General features: G+C 37.3%; 1 long non-coding RNA gene and 1 other non-coding gene across 4 annotated transcripts; both read left to right on the forward strand.

Moving 5' to 3' along the window:
* The first annotated feature begins 2,718 nt into the window (after positions 1 to 2,718).
* On the forward strand, positions 2,719 to 6,567 carry LOC141600026 (uncharacterized). Of its 3 annotated transcripts, XR_012524093.1 has the most exons (7): positions 2,719 to 3,106; positions 3,719 to 3,826; positions 4,087 to 4,157; positions 4,579 to 4,681; positions 4,777 to 4,850; positions 5,076 to 5,161; positions 5,267 to 6,567. It is a non-coding gene; the product is annotated as an uncharacterized LOC141600026 (long non-coding RNA). The 3 variants fall into 3 exon arrangements; XR_012524094.1 differs by lacking the exon at positions 4,579 to 4,681 and having other exon boundaries at positions 2,720 to 3,106; XR_012524092.1 differs by lacking the exons at positions 4,579 to 4,681; positions 4,777 to 4,850 and having other exon boundaries at positions 2,723 to 3,106.
* Positions 6,568 to 8,494: 1,927 nt separating this feature from the next.
* Positions 8,495 to 8,601, forward strand: LOC141604418 (small nucleolar RNA R71). The gene has a single exon (XR_012526119.1). It is a non-coding gene; the product is annotated as a small nucleolar RNA R71 (small nucleolar RNA).
* The last annotated feature ends 9,481 nt before the right edge of the window (positions 8,602 to 18,082 follow it).

Raw genomic sequence — 18,082 nt, forward strand, 5'->3', positions numbered from 1 at the left:
AGTGAATTCTCTTCCAACATTTAAGGCCGACTCAAGTAGAACACAATCGAGCTTGGTGAAATGATTAGTGCCTTTTCTTGCTATTATAGTATTCCCGATGACCTTGTCCCACACTCTAATGCCCGGATGGTGGACTAATAGAGCGCGACAAGCATGAAAGCTCACAAATTTCTTCCCGGAAATTGCCTCCCAAAGAGGAGCGGGGTCATACTTTTCGGGCATCTTGTGATAATATGGTGTATCACTAAGGCTTAATATCTTACTCAAAACATCAAAGGTGATGCGCCTATTCACATTCGCAAGACGAAACTCGATGTATTCTCTAGTCTCTACCTTAGTCACTTTCAATGAACTTAAGTATTCTAAGGTAAGGGAGGGGTATGTCAATTCTCTTATGGTAAATAATTTACCGAATCCCATGGCTTCAAAGAAGGCTTTTGTTTGTTCAAGGACACCCAATTTGTTCAAGGCATCTTCACAAATGAATTTGGTGGGCAAAATGGCTTTCTTAGCATACTTGGCAAATGTATCCCTATGGGAGTTGGAAGTGAAAATTACCTCCGGATAGTTGGATAATTGAGCGATTTCCGGAGTTGTTGATGTTGTTGCTTCCAAGGGAGGATCTTGTTGTTGTTGAATTTCCAAGTTTGCATTAGAGACCACCATAGCCATTGAAGCTTTCTTTGCTTGAAGGCTTTGTTGCCTTTTCGAAAGTGTCTTTGCCTTGAGTGCCTTTGTTGCTCTTTTCTTTCTTGCCATTGTTGATTACACCAAGAAAAGATTGAAAATCTTCAATTTCTAATTATACCCAAATCGATTTAAGATGAAAGGATTTTTCCTTGTATTTCAAAAATCGACTCAAAGGTTGAAGATTTTGGTGCATGAATTGATTATTGTTGCAAAAGGAGTGTTTAATTGTTGTTTTTAGGAAATTTGAATTTGATTTTGTTGCATTTGGTTGAGGAAATCTTGTTTTTGGTGATGGAGAGGATGAGGGTTTTGGGGTTTTGGGTTTATGGGTAGTGTTTGAATGAATGAATGAATGAAATGAATGTCGGAATGTGTATTAAAACACTCGAAAAATTCAAAACAGCAAGGGAAGACGAGCGGATTCCTGTCGGGACGCTCGGATTCTGCTCAAATTGGCTTCCGGAAAACTAGCCTAATGACGAGCGTCTTTCAGAGAAGACGAGCAGATTTTGAATGTGGGATGAGCAGCTTTCCTCAAAGATGAGCGGATTCTCTTACAGAAACTTTGCTTAATCTGCACTGGCAAAAAGACGAGCGTCTTTCTACAAAGACGAGCGACCAAATTCAGAAGAGCGTCTTCTCAGCTTGGACGCTCGAATTCTCTTACAGACCAAAATTTTTGATTTTTGCACCTCATTTAGACGGACGGATTCCTCCACAGACGCTTGGATTCCTATAAGACGAGCGGATTACCCAGAAGCCGCTCGGATTCCTCCTGGTCTACCCGGATTCAGGTCCATCCGTGCACTTGCATATCCCATGTCATTTTCATTCTTCAAATCCCGTGTTCTTCGTTGTAGGGGAACTACAAAAGGCATGAATAGCCTAGTCAATTGCTATCCCCACACTAAGTTAAAGCACTACACATCAATAAAATCATTAGTCCCTCCCTCACTTCTCTAAAAAATGATGAATATCTTGATCAAGGCACAAAAATCCAAAAATGACAAAAATGCAATGTAAGAATTAAAATGCAAGTTAGGGAGTTAGAAGTATTTACAAATGGTGGTTTGGAGAGGACTCCACCAAACTCTCATCCTTAGTGAGATGTCATGGGGGCATGTTCAAGGTGTTGTTAATGTTACTCAACACCTTGAAGAAGTAGTCAAAAGCTTGTTCATTATCATGATAAAGATCCTCAATAGATATTTGCACTTGTTGTCCTTCATGTTGGTCTTGATCGATGGCATTACCAATAAAGGGATTGAAAATCCCTTCAAACTCATCGTCCCAAAGACCGCAAACTTCATCTACTTGATCACTAAAGATCTCTTGAGTTGATAGAGACAACTCTCCTCCTTTCTTGTTTTGGCCAACAAGGCCATTCTCTTCACTTGTCATGGGTAAGCTTTTCAAGCTCTCTTTGTTGCTATTCACTTGCTCTTTTGATGGAGCATCATCAACTTTCTTCTTCCATTGGAATTCCGACCTCTTCCTATCATCCTTCCGGCTATAATGATCAACCATAAAACATGGTTCATACAAACTGGGAGCTCTCATGGTTTTGTCAAGATTGAAAGTTATGCTCTCATCTCCCACCTCTAGAGTGAGCTCTCCATGCTTCACATCTATTACCGCACCCGCGGTGTGCAAGAAAGGTCTTCCTAGAATGATTGAAATATTGGAGTCTTCTTCCATGTCAACAATGACAAAGTCCACCGGGATGAAAAATTTCCCAACTCTTACGGGAACATCTTCCCATATCCCTAATGCACTAGTAGAAAAAACACCTATTGCGTCAAGTGATTTACGTCAGTTCTACAAAAACTGACGCAAAAAGTGCTTTGTTTTGGCGGGAATCCATTTTCGTCCTATAATCAAGCTTTTTGCGTCACTTGTTAGACAAAACTGACACATAAAATACGTCGGTTATAATAAAAACTGACGTATTTGATAAAATACATCAGTTATGTTATATAACCGACTTATTTGACATTATGTTTTTGCATCGGTTTTTTTTAAACCGATACAAATGATAATAGTAATAAAAAAAACAACAGGTATACACCCAGCCTCTCGAAATTTCGCTATCCTCATTTCCCAATTACTCAAAACCCTCATTCTTCATCTCACATCACCAAAGCTCTCTCGTGGCTGCTTGATCATCGCACCACCACCACCGTGCCGCTGTCGCACCCCACCACCGGCCACCAACGTTCTCCTGCCGTGTCGTGCTTGGTAGCTTCAAGGGATTTTGCTAGCCCTTTTGCTTGGTTGTATGTAGTGATTAACATGTGGAATTAATGTAAGTTCTTCTAATCTCTTTTGTTTGTAGGCATGAAGACGTGATCTGCCCCTGCCGGAGCTTCAACGGATGCCTCCTTTCTTCCTCTTTCCCATTCTCTTAGTTTTCAAGGTTTGATTCTAGTTTTCAATTTTTAATGTTAATTATTGTTGTTTAAGGTTTAATTTGTTTCTGTCTACTTCAATTACCAATTATTTGTTGTTATTATGATTAGTAGTTGATTTTTTTGATGTAAAGTTTAGATCTAAGAAAGCTAGGGTTTGTAACTTTTGGGAATTCTTGAGTAATTCAATTTTTTTGATTTTTTTGTATGGCTATGTAACTATGTTTGTAGTTAAAATGATGGAGCTAGTTGTTTCTAATGGTGACATAATGAGTTTTTATCAAGGTTGTTAGTTGAGCTCAAACTCGTTCTGCTTCTCCCTCTTCTACCTGTTCTTATATGTTAGGTTTTGTCTTTACTTCAGTTTTATGCTAGTTTTTTTCAATCATATGTTCCTGTTATTCAATTGTGTTGATGAGGGCGTCAGATTTTGGGGGCATCTGAAGGAATGGCGGGTAATGGGTGAGAAATGGTCCAATGAGTCATGGAATTTTGATTATACGTTTTGATTATACTGTTTGGGTAACAGTAACATCGTCTTTATGAGGCTTGTGTTCTTATTTTTATTCTATTTTCAAAATGAGTGTCAAATTTATTTTACTAATCATACACTCAAACAGATGATGTGTTTAATCGAGAACAAGGCTCTTGAACTCAAGATAGCTCTAAAACAAGGGCATTGAATACAGGTCCATTGAAGGTTTATTGATTCTTACTTAATTAATCAGGTAGTTTAGTTATCCTTGCACTTTTTTTCAATTTTAAAATAGTTTTATACTTTTATTAATAGTTCAGAACTTAATCGTTAATTTGTTTGTCATATCAGATTTATCCACTTTGAAAATTTTATTCATCTTTTGGATTTAGGGTTTTTGATTTAGTCTTGATACAAAACTTGGGGCTTTTGTATGAAGTTGGTGATTTTGTATAGTACCCCAGTATATGATAAGTATTGTGTAGTTATGTCGATATGATCATAAATCTGCAGGATTTAGTATCGTGTATTTGTGCGCAACTCCATCTTTGATGTCGCCCAACTATCGTCTTCATCAGCTCTGAGTAAGTTTTCCCCTTATTTTATGCTATATATTTTTCAGATTTTATGCTCCTCCAACATTCACATTCTTATCTTTAGGCTACAACTAAGACATTACTAGTTATACTAGCAATTATGATAACTTTGGTTTCTTAGGCTTGTGCTTGAGCGTAAATAATTTGGTTCTGTAGAAGATATTGCACTATGATTAGTTTTTTTTGCTTAAATGATATCACACCAAGTTTGAATGTGTTGAGTAAAAAGATGATGATAACTTAAGTATAAGGGATGGATTGTCTCCAGTTTAATTAAAAAGTAACCTCATGTTATTCAAAACCTTCTTTCTAGTTCTTTGACTTTTATCAAGTCTCATTCGGGTTGTTTAATTTTTATTGTCTCATGGTTTAATTACTGAGTTTTTAATGGGTTCCATGAAATTTGCAGTTTTGAATACCATCTATTTGAGAGATAGCCCCGAAAAATTTGGGAGTTGGAACATCAGCTACATTTTCTGATCTATCTTTTTAACTATTACTTTTCGAGTTTCGTATGTGATGATAAATCTTAACCTAAGACTTTCTATTTGTCTTTCAATTTCATGCCACGTCCAACAGAATAATTGAAATATCTCTTCTTGCTCAGTTTTCCGAATATCAAACCGATGCTGATTCAGAATGCTTGCAATCAATCCAGCTAGATAAGTGTGAAAGTTACAAGTCATCCGTTTTGTTCTTGTGTTCTTTTCTTAAAAGACCAAGACTTCACGTAGTATAAGATATAGTAGGAGGGAATTAGAATAAGATTACCCATATGTAAGAGAAAGCTACCCCTAAAACTGATTTACCATGGCATTTCAGGACACACTCCCAAGGAGATCTAACCACTGCAATTTAATATTAAGAACTCTATAATCTTTACAAGCCTTGTTCTTAATCTTGCAGACCCAGTGGTCGGATAGATTGCGATCGGGAGATGTCATTTCTTGGGAGTTGGCAAGGAAAGTCCAATCTATGTGTTCTCATTGGAGGTAATGGATGATAAGTCAAAATTGGACAATGTTAATGAGATGGATGGAGTAATTTAGAACTTTAGATGATGCTACAATGCTTATATCACTTTTTTTCCGTTCCAGGCTTCTGCTGGAATAGATTCACTCCATCACGCTTGGTTCATCGACATTGATGTTACTCTTAATGCTTTGGTAAGTCAATTGTGAAACCAGTCATTTGAATTCAGTTTTATTTCTTCACTGTATTGAAGCTAATTTTTAAGTAGTCATAGTCATTATTCTAGGCCTATGTTATATTTGCTTTCTCCCTTTTGTTTTCTTTGGTGGTTTGTATGTGAATTGTTTCGGGTAGTGCTTCAATTTTAGATGTATGGGGATTATTTCAGTTTTCTATACAATTGCTTTCATCTTTATGTTTCCTTTGATGTTCTTGGTTGCTTACTATTCTCTTGTTACCTGATCATAGATCCTTGAGGGCGAATTGCAACTCTTTTTTATGAATCGAATGTAGCTAATTCTATTTTGCCTATAACAGCTTTTTGACATTGTGTGTTGTACGTTCAATTTTGCTTTGAAATGGTTGTCTCCACCTTGGAGTTAGCTGGGAATATTTTGACGATATTGTAAGGTGTAGACCACATGTTGTCTCCCATCTTTGTTTAAGTGAGTTTTGTGATACTATTAAAAGCATCATAAGGATTACATCTTTCGTAAACCCATCCTTGAATAAAATTTAATGTGTTGATTTTCGTTTTACTCAAAAACATGTTTGTGAGGGTCTTATTTGTACAGCAGAACTGTTTAAGGCATAAAACTGCTAGAAATGTGTGGTTCTATGCCTTGAATACATGTCTACTCCATTTGCGGCTTCTTCTGTCCTGCTATTTCTTAACAAGTACAATCGTCATTTCTTTACAAGCACAATCGTCATTTCTATACAAGCACAATCGTCATAACTTATATTTAATCCTTCACAGTTTTTACCCTCTCCCTAGTGTCTCTAATCATTATTTTGCAAGTTTTATGTTGGGTTTAACTTCATTCATCTATTGATGGCGAATGCCTGATCGAATTGATTTGGTTTGTAACTTTTTTTTTGTAATTCTGTAATTATTTGTTTTATTTACAAGGGTTTTGGATTTTTTTGACAGGGGAAGTAATAAGAAAGATGTTTTAGAGGCAGAATTTGAAAGTTCACCAGCTTATTGTTGTAAACTGTGGGATTACTTATACATTAGATTGTATTTGGAATGTCATTGGGGTGAATGAGATGTAATAAGTTTTACATGTGATGTATTAGTGGTTGGTTGGATTTCTTGTTTTCTTGGTACGAATGAGGGGCAAAGCCCCGATGGATTTCTTGTTGGAGTTGGTATTCAGATTGTTAATTTTATGGAGAGGTGGTGCCGAAATTTTGGTAGCAATTTTTTTTATATATAAAAAATTCATTAAGCGTTGGTTATTGAATGAAATAATGCAGATGAGGGAAATAAATTGGAACGAAAATGAAATGTCAAATGCATCAGTTTTAGCTTCAAATTACGCAAATAGTTGAATTGATTGGCGCTACAACAAAATATCAATTGCATCAGTTTTTGACAAAACTGACGCAAAAAGTAAAGCAAATGCATCGGTTATGTGTAGAACTGACGCAAATAATAACTATTTGCGTCAGTTGTAACAACTTTTGCGTCCATTCTATTGTAGAAACTGACGCAAATACTACTTATTTGCGTCGGTTTTTAAAACACAACTGACGCAAATGTTCACTTTTTGCGTCGGTTTCACAACTGACGCATATCAAATACGACCCCTCGATATACGTCAGTCCAAAACTGACGCAAAAAGCCCTCTACAACTGACGCAATAGAGGTTTTTTCCATTAGTGATGGTGTCTTCGTCGATCTATCGGCCATTTGATGTGTGATGTTGGTACATTTAAGCTCTCCCATCCCTAACCTTTTACTCACCGAATACGGCATAACACTCACACTAGTCCTTAGATAACATAGGGCTTTGTTGATCGTTGTATCGCCAATGGTACACGGTATTGAGAAGCTTTCCGGATCTTTAAGTTTCGGAGGTGAACTCCCTTGAAGGATTGCACTACTCACCTTAGTGAAGGCGATAGTTTCAAGCTTCCGGATCGACTTCTTTTTCGTAAGGATGTCCTTCATGTACTTCGCATAGGCCGGCACGTGATTGATTAATTCCGTGAAAGGAATCGAGACTTCCAAATTCTTCACAATTTCCATAAATTTTCCAAGTTGGTCATCTAATTTGGGCTTAGCTTGACGACTTGGAAAAGGAAGTCTAATCACAATGGGTTCCTTCTCCTTGGCCTTGTCTTCACTTTTCTTTGAAACTTCTTCTTTTGATGGTTCTCCATCTTTGGAGTTTTGCACAACTTATTCTTTGTCACTAGCTTCCACAACTTCATCCTCAACTTGCTTATTTGGTGCTTCATACCTCGTACCACTCCTCAAGTGAATGGCACTAACCGTTTCATGTCTCGGGGGATTACTTTGAGGTGGTAATTGCCCCTTTTGTCTTTGTGAGCTTGAAGATGCTAGTTGAGTCAATTGGGTTTCCAACATTTTGGTGTGGGCTAGGATGTTGTTGATGGTGATTTCCTTTGCGTGACTATCCTTTTGCATTTCAGTGAAAAACTCTTGTTGATTCTTTTGCATTTGGAGGACCGCTTTTTGAACATCAAAACCTTGGTCATTTTGTTGATTGTATGGAGTTTGATTTTGGTAACCTTGGTTTTGGTTGTAAAAGGGTCTTTGATTTTGGTTTCTCATGGGAGGTGGGGTGTATGTTGGTTGAGGGTTATGAACATTTTGCCTTTTGTATGAGAGATTTATGTGGAATTTGGTGTTTTCATTGTAATAATTTGAATAAGGGGTACCACTCTTGTATGCTTGAAAACCATTCACTTTTTCATTTGTTCCCCTACATTCACTTTGGTCATGTCCCAAAGTTCCACAATTCTCATATATCCCACTTGGGATTGATGAAGATGCCGTCATGGCATTAACATGATGCTTTGGTGATTTTGAGGCTTCTTCAAGTCTAGCCATAGCTTTTTCGAACTTCAAATTGATGGTATCAATGTGAGCACTAAGTTGAGCACCCAATTGAGTAATAGAGTCCACTTCATGCTTTCCTCCTCTAGTAGCCTTGCGAGGTCTACTATATTGTGAATTATGGACCGCCATTTCCTCAATCTTGTTCCAAGTTTGATTATCGTCAACTTCGGTGAACATACCATTTGATCCCATGTTGAGAATGTTTCTTGAGATTTCATAAAGACCATTCCAAAATTGTTGTACCAAGAACCACTCGCTAAGTCCATGCTGAGGACATGAGCGACAAATTCCCTTGAATCGCTCCCAAGCTTCATACAAGGATTCTTCATCTCTTTGCTTAAAGCCCGTAATTTGAGCTCTTAGCATGTTAGTCTTTTCCGGTGGGTAGAATTTTTTGTAGAAAGCTAGAGCCAATTTATTCCAAGAGTCAATTCCGAGAGTAGGCTTATCAAGGCCTTTCAACCATTGTTTTGCGGTGCCAATTAGAGAAAAAGGAAATAAGACCCATCGAATTTGGTCTTGAGTTACACCGGTTTGAGAAATCGCATCACAATAGTCACAAAAAGTCTCCATGTGAGAGTCAGGGTCTTCACTAGGCATCCCCCCAAATTGGCTTCTTTCGACTAATTGGATAAATGCGGATTTGGCAATAAAGTTTCCGGTTAAGTGTTGTGGTGTGGGAGTACCATTGGGTAGGTTCTCCTCGGTTGGTACGGAATGTGATGAAAATTTAGGCATTGTGGGTTGATTTTGTGTTGGATTTTGTGTTGGGTTCCCCTCACCTTTTCTTGCAAAAGGGTTGACGAACTCAATAGTGTTTGGTTGAATATCTACAACCTCACCACTACCTCTCAAAGTACCTCTAGCAAGTCTTCTATTGTTTATCAAAGTCCTTTCAATTTCGTGATCAAAGGGTAACAAGTTACCTTGTGATCTTCTAGACATGCAAAATATCAAACAACTTGAAAATAATTAGAACAAACCTTGAGCAGTTTTACTTCCCCAAGGCAAAGAAAAACACAACTAATAACAATCTAAGAAAATCTAAATCAAGTTAACACCGTCCCCGGCAACGGCGCCATTTTTGGTCGAGCCCTCTTGAGAGGTTTAGCTTTCGGTACTTGTCGTTAGGAGCACCTAGACCAAAACAATATTTATAACTCCACAAATAACTCTACTATTAGTAAAGAGGCAATGTAGATACCCAGTATCTGCTGAGACTCCAACAAACACCCGATGATTATCGGACTACAACATGCTTTGGAATCGCGACGTTTGATCGACAGTTTGTGTACAACTTTACGTCGGAAAACTTAAAACGATTTCGAAAATAAAATATTTCAAAACATTTCAAAAATACCTGGAGTGTTTAATGCATGACGACGGGGTCGCAATGACAATAACTAGAGTCAAAACCGACACAAGACCAAAAACCGACTCAAAAATTCAAATCCCGACTCCAACAACGAGTTAAACCGAGTCAACCACCAAAAACAAAACATTTCAAACCTTCTACCTTAAGGTTTCCCGGATTCATGTTCGTCAAGTACCAAACATGTAACTACAAAACCTAGGATAGAACAAATCATGATTGCGTTTGTTGTGAAAGTGACAACACAACTCGAAGAACCGCGATAAAGCTCGCGCCTCTTTGAGCAGCCCAAGTGGCCACGTCGCTCAAAACTCACACAACCACTCATTCTCCTATAAATACCCCTCAAATGCCACCCATTTGAGACTTACGCGAGAGTCCGCCCCCTCTTTTATCCCTTAAACTTATATACTCGACTTCTCAAGTCACAACCCGACGTGTATTTACGACCTACTGATCGTAAATACAAGCCTTACACATTGTTTGGTACCGTCATCGTGCATTAAATCACTTGACCGACCACTTCGACCACTACATCGTCACTAACATTAAAACACTCTTATTACTTACCAAAACGGTTTTAAACCGAGTCTTTTCCGATCAAACGAGTTGTTACACCTACGTCGGTCACTTGCCATAACCAAACAAGTAAGTATGAGGGTGTAAAAATCCTCTTTTATTATGTTTTCATTTGTTTCATGACTATAACATGCTAAAACGTGCATAACATGAACCAAAACTTGGAATAAACGAGCCAAAACTGATTTTTGGTCTAAGGCAGAAGCCCCTTAGGTCGCCAGCTTACCCGCGCCTAAATGGGGTGTTCAGACCAGAGACCAACCGTTTTTGTTCTCATAATTTCCCTTTAATTCATTTTCATATTTGTAATCGGTTTTTACCATTCCAAATCTTTTATTATGTTTTCATTTGTTTCATGACTATAACATGCTAAAACGTGCATAACATGAACCAAAATTTGGAATAAACGAGCCAAAACTGATTTTTGGTCTGAGGCAGAAGCCCCTTAGGTCGCCAGCTTACCCGCGCCTAAATGGGGTGTTCAGACCAGAGACCAACCGTTTTTCTTCTCGTCATTTCCCTTTAATTCATTTTCATATTTGTAATCGGTTTTTACCATTCCAAATATTTTCGAACCCTTTTTATTGTATTTCATTTGCTTTAACCATAAAGCATTCTTCACCCTTGGTTCCTCGTACCATGACGGTTAGATCCGTGTTTCGGTGATAATATTTGGTTAATGACATTTAAAAGGTTTTTTAAAAGCTTTTTTCATTTCTTTACATTTTCAAACAAACATATTAGTCACCGACACAAAGTCATCCTTGGTTCTACATACCATGCCGGATTTTAACCCGGGTACGATGATGAGTATCGCCTAATCACATTCAAATGGACTTAAAACAATTAGTCCATAATTTTTTTCAAAACTATTCATGTCAAGTTTGTCAACTCGAACCCGACACCGAATATTATCCAAATAATGATGATTATTCGAGTCTAGTTCTTCAAATCAACAAATGCGGTCTAAACGACCCCTTCAAATCAAACCGGGTTCAAATACCCATTTTTAACACGTTTATAACGTCTTCTAAAAGGTCAAAACACGGCACATAAACCGTGGGCTAACTCGCGCCTAAGCAGGCCTTCCATTTCTCATTTTCAAAACCAGAGGGAAGCCCCTTGTATCGCCGGCTGGCTCGCGCCTCATATAGCCGTCTGGTATAGGGTCTGTTCCCTTCCAGCATTAGTCTAGGACGATCCCGACTCCGATTAGCCCGGATATAGGACGGATCAGATGACTATTCAAAATCATATTCGCAAAATGCCTTACTAAGACAAATGGATCATGTTATGCACCCTAAACCTAATACGGTAAATGGATGTTTAATTTCCGTCTTGCATGCGAATCAATCATTAATCCAACTCGACATCTTATACTTGATACTAGGATTAAATCAACCGACCTAGAAAGCTCTCAGATGTTAGGTTTAAATTATTGAATGTACATTTATGCATTTAAACCGTTTTATCAACTTTTGCATTCAACCAACCAAGATCGATCAGTAGAGGCCGCTAACGCGGGCGGGATTGCGTGTCTGATTAAAGGGCTTCCCAATACGTACCTTCACCTCTTACTAAGAAACTTTGGATAGTGGACGACCTTATCCAGGGCGTACGAGAGTCATTCTAGAGATAGGATGCTAAAGAGGGCCGATTTCCTTATCTTTAGTACCAATGTCAAACGCTGCTTTGTGCTTCGATTTGACCAAGGTATAAAGTGGAATTCGAACGGGTTCCAGGCATCCCACAAATGCTTGGTGGCGACTCCGAACATCTCTAATCGTTTCGAGACCCTTACCAAGACAAAACCGACCGATATAAAAACGATCCGGTCGAAAGCATTTTTAACGCCGCCGAGCGTGGCTTTCAAAAGATCGTTGTATGTGTAATACTCCTAAAACTGTAAATATTTTCTTTAAGCTTGTTTCATTATTTTACTCGGAAAATAAATTAGAATCGTAGTAATATTGGATCAAAACCTGAAGTCCAGCTTTTTCCTCTTTATTAATTATGCATAGCTTGTCTCATATATATTTATTCACTCAAAACCCTAAGATCTACCAATGACTAATTATTCGTCCTCCTCTATGTCATGTAACCCTTGCTGCGTTTTTGTTGGCATCTCTTGATTATTCTTCCCTAAGTCAGCGATATACTCTAATTCTACGACAAAGTTTGTCAAGATCGTTTTATTAACCAAAAATCAGGCCTTGTACTTCATTAATGATTTCTTATGCTTCGTACAATCGTACTTATGGCCGACATGAGAACCTACCTTCTTTCACTTTTATTTTCAAGTCGACACTTGCACGATTACTTCTCATAAATTATAATTAAAGGTAACACGATTCTACCGATCCTAATACTCTTATTATTGATTGGGGTTATATGTATATGTGTGAATTGTATTTATTTGTTGGAGTTATTCGGTTGCATGTATACATGTTTAATGTTGTGGATTCTCGGATTCGTTTGCTGATAGTCGTCTTATTAATATATCTTATTAGCCATTGTTATGCATATATTATTAGTTAGGTGCACATCTTTTTATTGCGAATTGGGTTTTCGGTAATACGGGGCAATGCGTTAGATTAAGTGTTTGAGGGAGTAGTGCTGGAGACAATTTGGTGATAATAAGGGTGTGAATTAGTAGTGCGCTACATATGGGATTCGTGTGGAGCCAACATAAACACAAGAGTTTGATTTATGAAACACATGTGGGTACAATTGAATAGTGTGATAATTAATTATCTGGATTACCGCTATTGAGATTAGTATTTAAGATATCATTCGACTTGGAGTTGATATTACGGGAAGTGAAAATTTGTCAACTTGAAAGTTATTAGTTAGTATTGTTGATTATTTTGGTACTGTGTTTAAATTGTTGTTTCCTTTGACCTTGACTCGTGGGTGAGTAGCTTAGAGTTGTACTCTAAGTGTTGAACACGGTTCTTTGAACCTTGACGATATTGAAATTGAGATTGAGATTGGTTACTGGTATTGAGTTATGAGGCCGTCGTGCCATATTATGTTTATGGTCTAGAGTGACCCTGGTTATTGAGTTATATTATGAGATTGGAATTGACATTGAGATGGATATATTGTTTCGCGGTCTTATCCGCTAGTTCACTCACCCCTTGTCCTGGTCTTAGGGTCGACGATGAGAATACGATATCTGGTTACTTTGGAGTACTATATTATGAGACGGAGTAATAAATGAGACAGGGTAATGAGTGAGACAGAGTAATGACTGAGATGGAGTAATGAGTCAGACTTGGTTAATTATTGGGTCGAGAGAGTATATTATATTAAAGGAATAATATGGAGTAGGTTTGAGTTTGAGATTAGTTTATGGGGAGTGTTTTTATTATTTTCTCTTTTTCTTTTTATTTTTACGTGTCTGTGTTTCCACGCCATGACCAAAACTAAGCTGCTATATCGGGAAAGTTTCCATTTAGGAAAACTTTCCCTTTAAAGAAGTTTCTATTTTTAGTAACTTTCTATTTTGGGAACGGGAATAGTTTAAGTAATTGTTTATCATTTATTTATCTTTCAGAGGGCGAATTTGTTGTGGAATATTATTGAGCACCCGACTATTTGACTGTACTACTGAGGTAGGGGAATACACTGATTGAGTTCTTACGATTATAAAGAGTTGTCATGTTCGGTGATTATATGACATATCTGATTATCTTATTTATCTTGTTGAGCATTATTGTTTCATACGTTTCATACATTGCATTTGCATCGGAGTTGGATTAGGAGGAGATGAGATTATTGCGATTAAGGCCTGGTAGGTTCTACGGGACTTGTCTGGTATCCTCGCTACATTTAGCCTGGTATATCGACGACGGTCGATTGATATAGTCTGCCGGGGATCGGTATGGCTGGGCGTTCCGGGGATGTGTGTGATGGAGTTGAGATTGGAGGATCATATCATTGCATTCTTTATTATATCGTATTACCTACTCAACCTCGCTGTTGACCCTGTGTATTCGTGTACGCCTGTGATGATCCATTTACTGGGGAGCAGATTAACGAGGTTGTTGAGACATATGGAGTCGGGCGGGGAGAGAGCATGGATCACCCGACTTAGAGCTAGCCCACTTTTATTGCGGTTTAGCTATCGACTTTATTTTCGTTTTGGGACATGTTCCATTTGAGTTGTAAACATTTATAACTTTCAATTTAAAGTACTGTTTATTTTTCCTTTGTTATCTACCGCCTCGGGTTTCCGAGATGGTAACACCCTTCTTTATCTGAGGAGTCCTAGTCCAGGCCCTTAAATAAATGAGGGTGTTACAAAGTGGTATCAAAGCGAACGATCCTCAGGCCTAAAAACAAATGAACAAAAATAATGAACATAGGAAGAGTCAAATAAAATGAACCCAGGCTAGTAACTGTTAGGAGCCCCCAGGATTGGAATGAGTTAGGGGCCCCCTCAAACCAAGCCACTGGCCTTTTCAGTCTAACCTAGTAACCCTTGAGTGATGCGGTGAGTGGGTAGTAACAAAATAAAGGATCAGACCTTGCCTATATTATACTAACAGTGTTGCAGGAGCGGAATGAGGTAAGTAATGATGTGATACATGGTTAAAGATGAGCAATGAAAGAATATGGTTGATATTGGCATGCTGACTTATTTGAATAATTGAGTGAAATTTTAGTGTATGGATGACATGAGTTGTGAATTATGAATTATATGATGATATGCATGCGGCTTTCTGATCCCTGAACCGTTAGGTAGAGATATAATATAATGATATGTTTAATGAGTTGATCATAGAGGCACCATAAGCTATAGCTACCTAAGAGGTTAGATGTAGGAGGGATATGACCATGATTGACTGGAATGGGTAGTAGAGCCAACCAGGCTATGTTGTTACAGGATGAAGAATCAAGTTAAGTCATATGTGTAAAGCTAGTAGACCGAAACGGGTGTCGTGTCCGTTGATAATTGTTTTGCTGTTATTCTAAGTGTGTATATACTTCTTGTTGAATGTCTTATTCTTTGCAAGAGTTTCTTGTTTTTCTTGACTAGGCAAATGTGATCGAATTTTTGAGATTTATGATTGTTATTATTTTACTAATTGCCTTAGCAATCCATGTCTAGTGGTATGTGGAATGTGTTGCCCTAAGCCATGAATGTTATATAGTTGTGTGTTGAAAATTTCATGCCAATTTTTACGTCTAATTATATACATTTAATTTAGTTATAAGGTTAGTATTCAATAAGTGACACCTTAGTGATTTCTAGGATATATTTTCGTATTTAAATAAGTTGTGATATTACGATGAGAAACTAATGCATTGTCTATACATACATGATTATTGAGTTATTTAGTTGATTTTATTTTCGGTTTCGCAATCTTTACCGTTTTCTAGATGGCAATTACATGTATATGGTGCAACGTGATTTCTATGCCTCAAATGATATGTAACATGTGTTGGAGGAAGAATGGTTGTGTGATAATGTGAAGTAATCTAAAGGAACCAAAAATTTTAATAAATTCCAGAATGTTACCTTGTTTGTACAGGCTGCCATTTAAAATGTGTTCTCTATATGATGGTGAAAATTTTATGTGTGATAACATTCTGATTTAGCTTTTCAATGCTTTTAGTTTCATGCTAATATGAATTATATTTTGAGAGAAATAAATATTTTAGTTGATAGTGGTCAGATTGTTCTTTGCATGATCTGTTTCGACCCATGGTTTTGAAAAAGAAACCATTTAAAACGTGTTTATTGTTTATGCATAATTCCAACTCCACTGTTTAGAATATTCATTCACGTTTTCAAAATGATAAGCCACGTAAAATCTTAACGAGTCGTTATTTAATAGTGATTTTTGCAAGTTGCCCAATTTTCTGTCTAATTGCTGTAAAGTTTTTGTTCCGACCAACTGAGTTGTAAAATTTGTTATAAATAAATTCCTTAAGCTTTGCAATTGATTCTCTTTCCTATGATTAGTTAATTCATTATATTTCCTAAAAACGATAATAGCTCGCAAAATAGCTAAGCGGTTATTAATTATGAATTTTGAATGTTGTTGCATGATGTTTGATTGTTGAAATTGTAAGTTATGTGAGTTTCATATAAAAGTTTAATCAAATATGAATTATGTGATGTAACCATGTAATACTCTGATATGAATTCTGTAGCATGAACGGTAGGCATATGATATGGGTATGAACCTTGTTATATGATAATATAATCTTGTCTGTTTCGGTGAGTTTTATGTAAAGTAGTCTCAATTATACAAACGCTATTACATTGCTTGAATTTTGCCTAGTGTCTTTCTCTAAACCTGATTTGCAGAAATATGGATTTTACTTCTATGATATGATTACTGATATGAAATATTTTAATTCGTCAAGTATGAACTATGAGTTAGTTGATTGTCTACATTGATGTAAATGTGTTAATTGTGGGGTAATATCCGTATAAGACCCTTTAAATTTAGGACTATAACGTAAATTTAACATGTGAAATATAGTCATAAACGAAATACAATATAGAAACGACAAAGATAAAGAATCAACCTCGGGTCCTCTGTAGTGCGGCGTAAAGAACAGAAATCAACAGAGATTCCCTCCTAATTGTTGCACCCAAGACCGTCTGAGATTATGCCCTTGTGCTAGAAATGCTTTCTAATTGACTTGCAATATTGAGAAAGCTCTTGTGAGGTTTTACGATGTGAGATCTAGGAATTTCAGAGAAAGTTGCACTGAAACCCTAATTGTTTTTCACTAATGATGATTAGGTTAAGCAAGAGGAGAAGCTCTCCTTTTGTTCTCCTAATCTCGGCCAAACCGAGAGGGGCCTTGGGAAGTGGGCTTCCACTTCCTTTTTGAATTAGCTCATGGTAAGGTTCGTAAATCGCTAAAATGTATATGACGCGGTTTTGTTATAAATCGTCATCGGTTATCGGTTATTAAAGCATCAACTAATAATACGGATTATTTGAAACATTAATACTTGTCCGACAAAAACGATATTGTATAATTATATTCAATATACATTTAATTAAATATAAAACGCTTATATTCAATTTACGAATTAACTGCTTAATTCGCCTTAGCCATTATTATTTAATCCGTATTAAATAACATATCTCAACATCACATTTTGACTTATTATTAGTCAAATAACTCGGACTAACTGGTTAGTCAAATTTGGCATCTACATGACTGTATTTTCATACCGTCACATCTCTCAAACGTATCCTATAGGTGTGACTTTTAGGGACCAGTTGATCACCGCCATCTGTATGACAATAACGTCAAACTTATCTAGCAAGCCAACCGTTATTGATAAACGTGGACCAACTGATTATGATACAAAAGTATACCCTTTGATCCTTTTAGAGATTTATAAGTCCTTGCACTAACTGTTAAGGACACCAACCCCAACAAGCTCCCACTTGTCCGTACAAGTGTATGTGCAATGACGTTATCCACACTAACTGGAGGACACAGCTCCAACAGACTCCCACTTGTCCGTACAAGTGTATGTGCGATAACCGATTCTCATATTCATTTAAAATTTCTCCCACTCAATGTAAAACAATTTGCAGATCCGGATCCGCAAAGGTCGTATTTTACAATCGATCTGTATCTAGAGTGGTTTCCCGACTAGAGAGTAACTTAACCGATAAAACGAATCCGTATCCGAGCATGGCCATGCATTTCGATTCTGACTCCTCGAGTGGCCCTGAGAAATATCGAGTACCTGATAAAGGCTGAATATTTCCTTCAACTCGACTCCTTCCGATCTAAGCACAGCATGAAATGACCCAGAAAAAATCTACTTGGCCCCCTGTTACGGATGACCGTGAGAAAGAAACCAAAGTCACCCAAAATCTGCCGTAGTCTCAAGAGACAGTCGATAGT

The sequence above is a fragment of the Silene latifolia genome, chromosome 9, assembly GCF_048544455.1.
Source record: "Silene latifolia isolate original U9 population chromosome 9, ASM4854445v1, whole genome shotgun sequence".
In the NCBI taxonomy this organism is placed as follows: Eukaryota; Viridiplantae; Streptophyta; class Magnoliopsida; order Caryophyllales; family Caryophyllaceae; genus Silene; species Silene latifolia.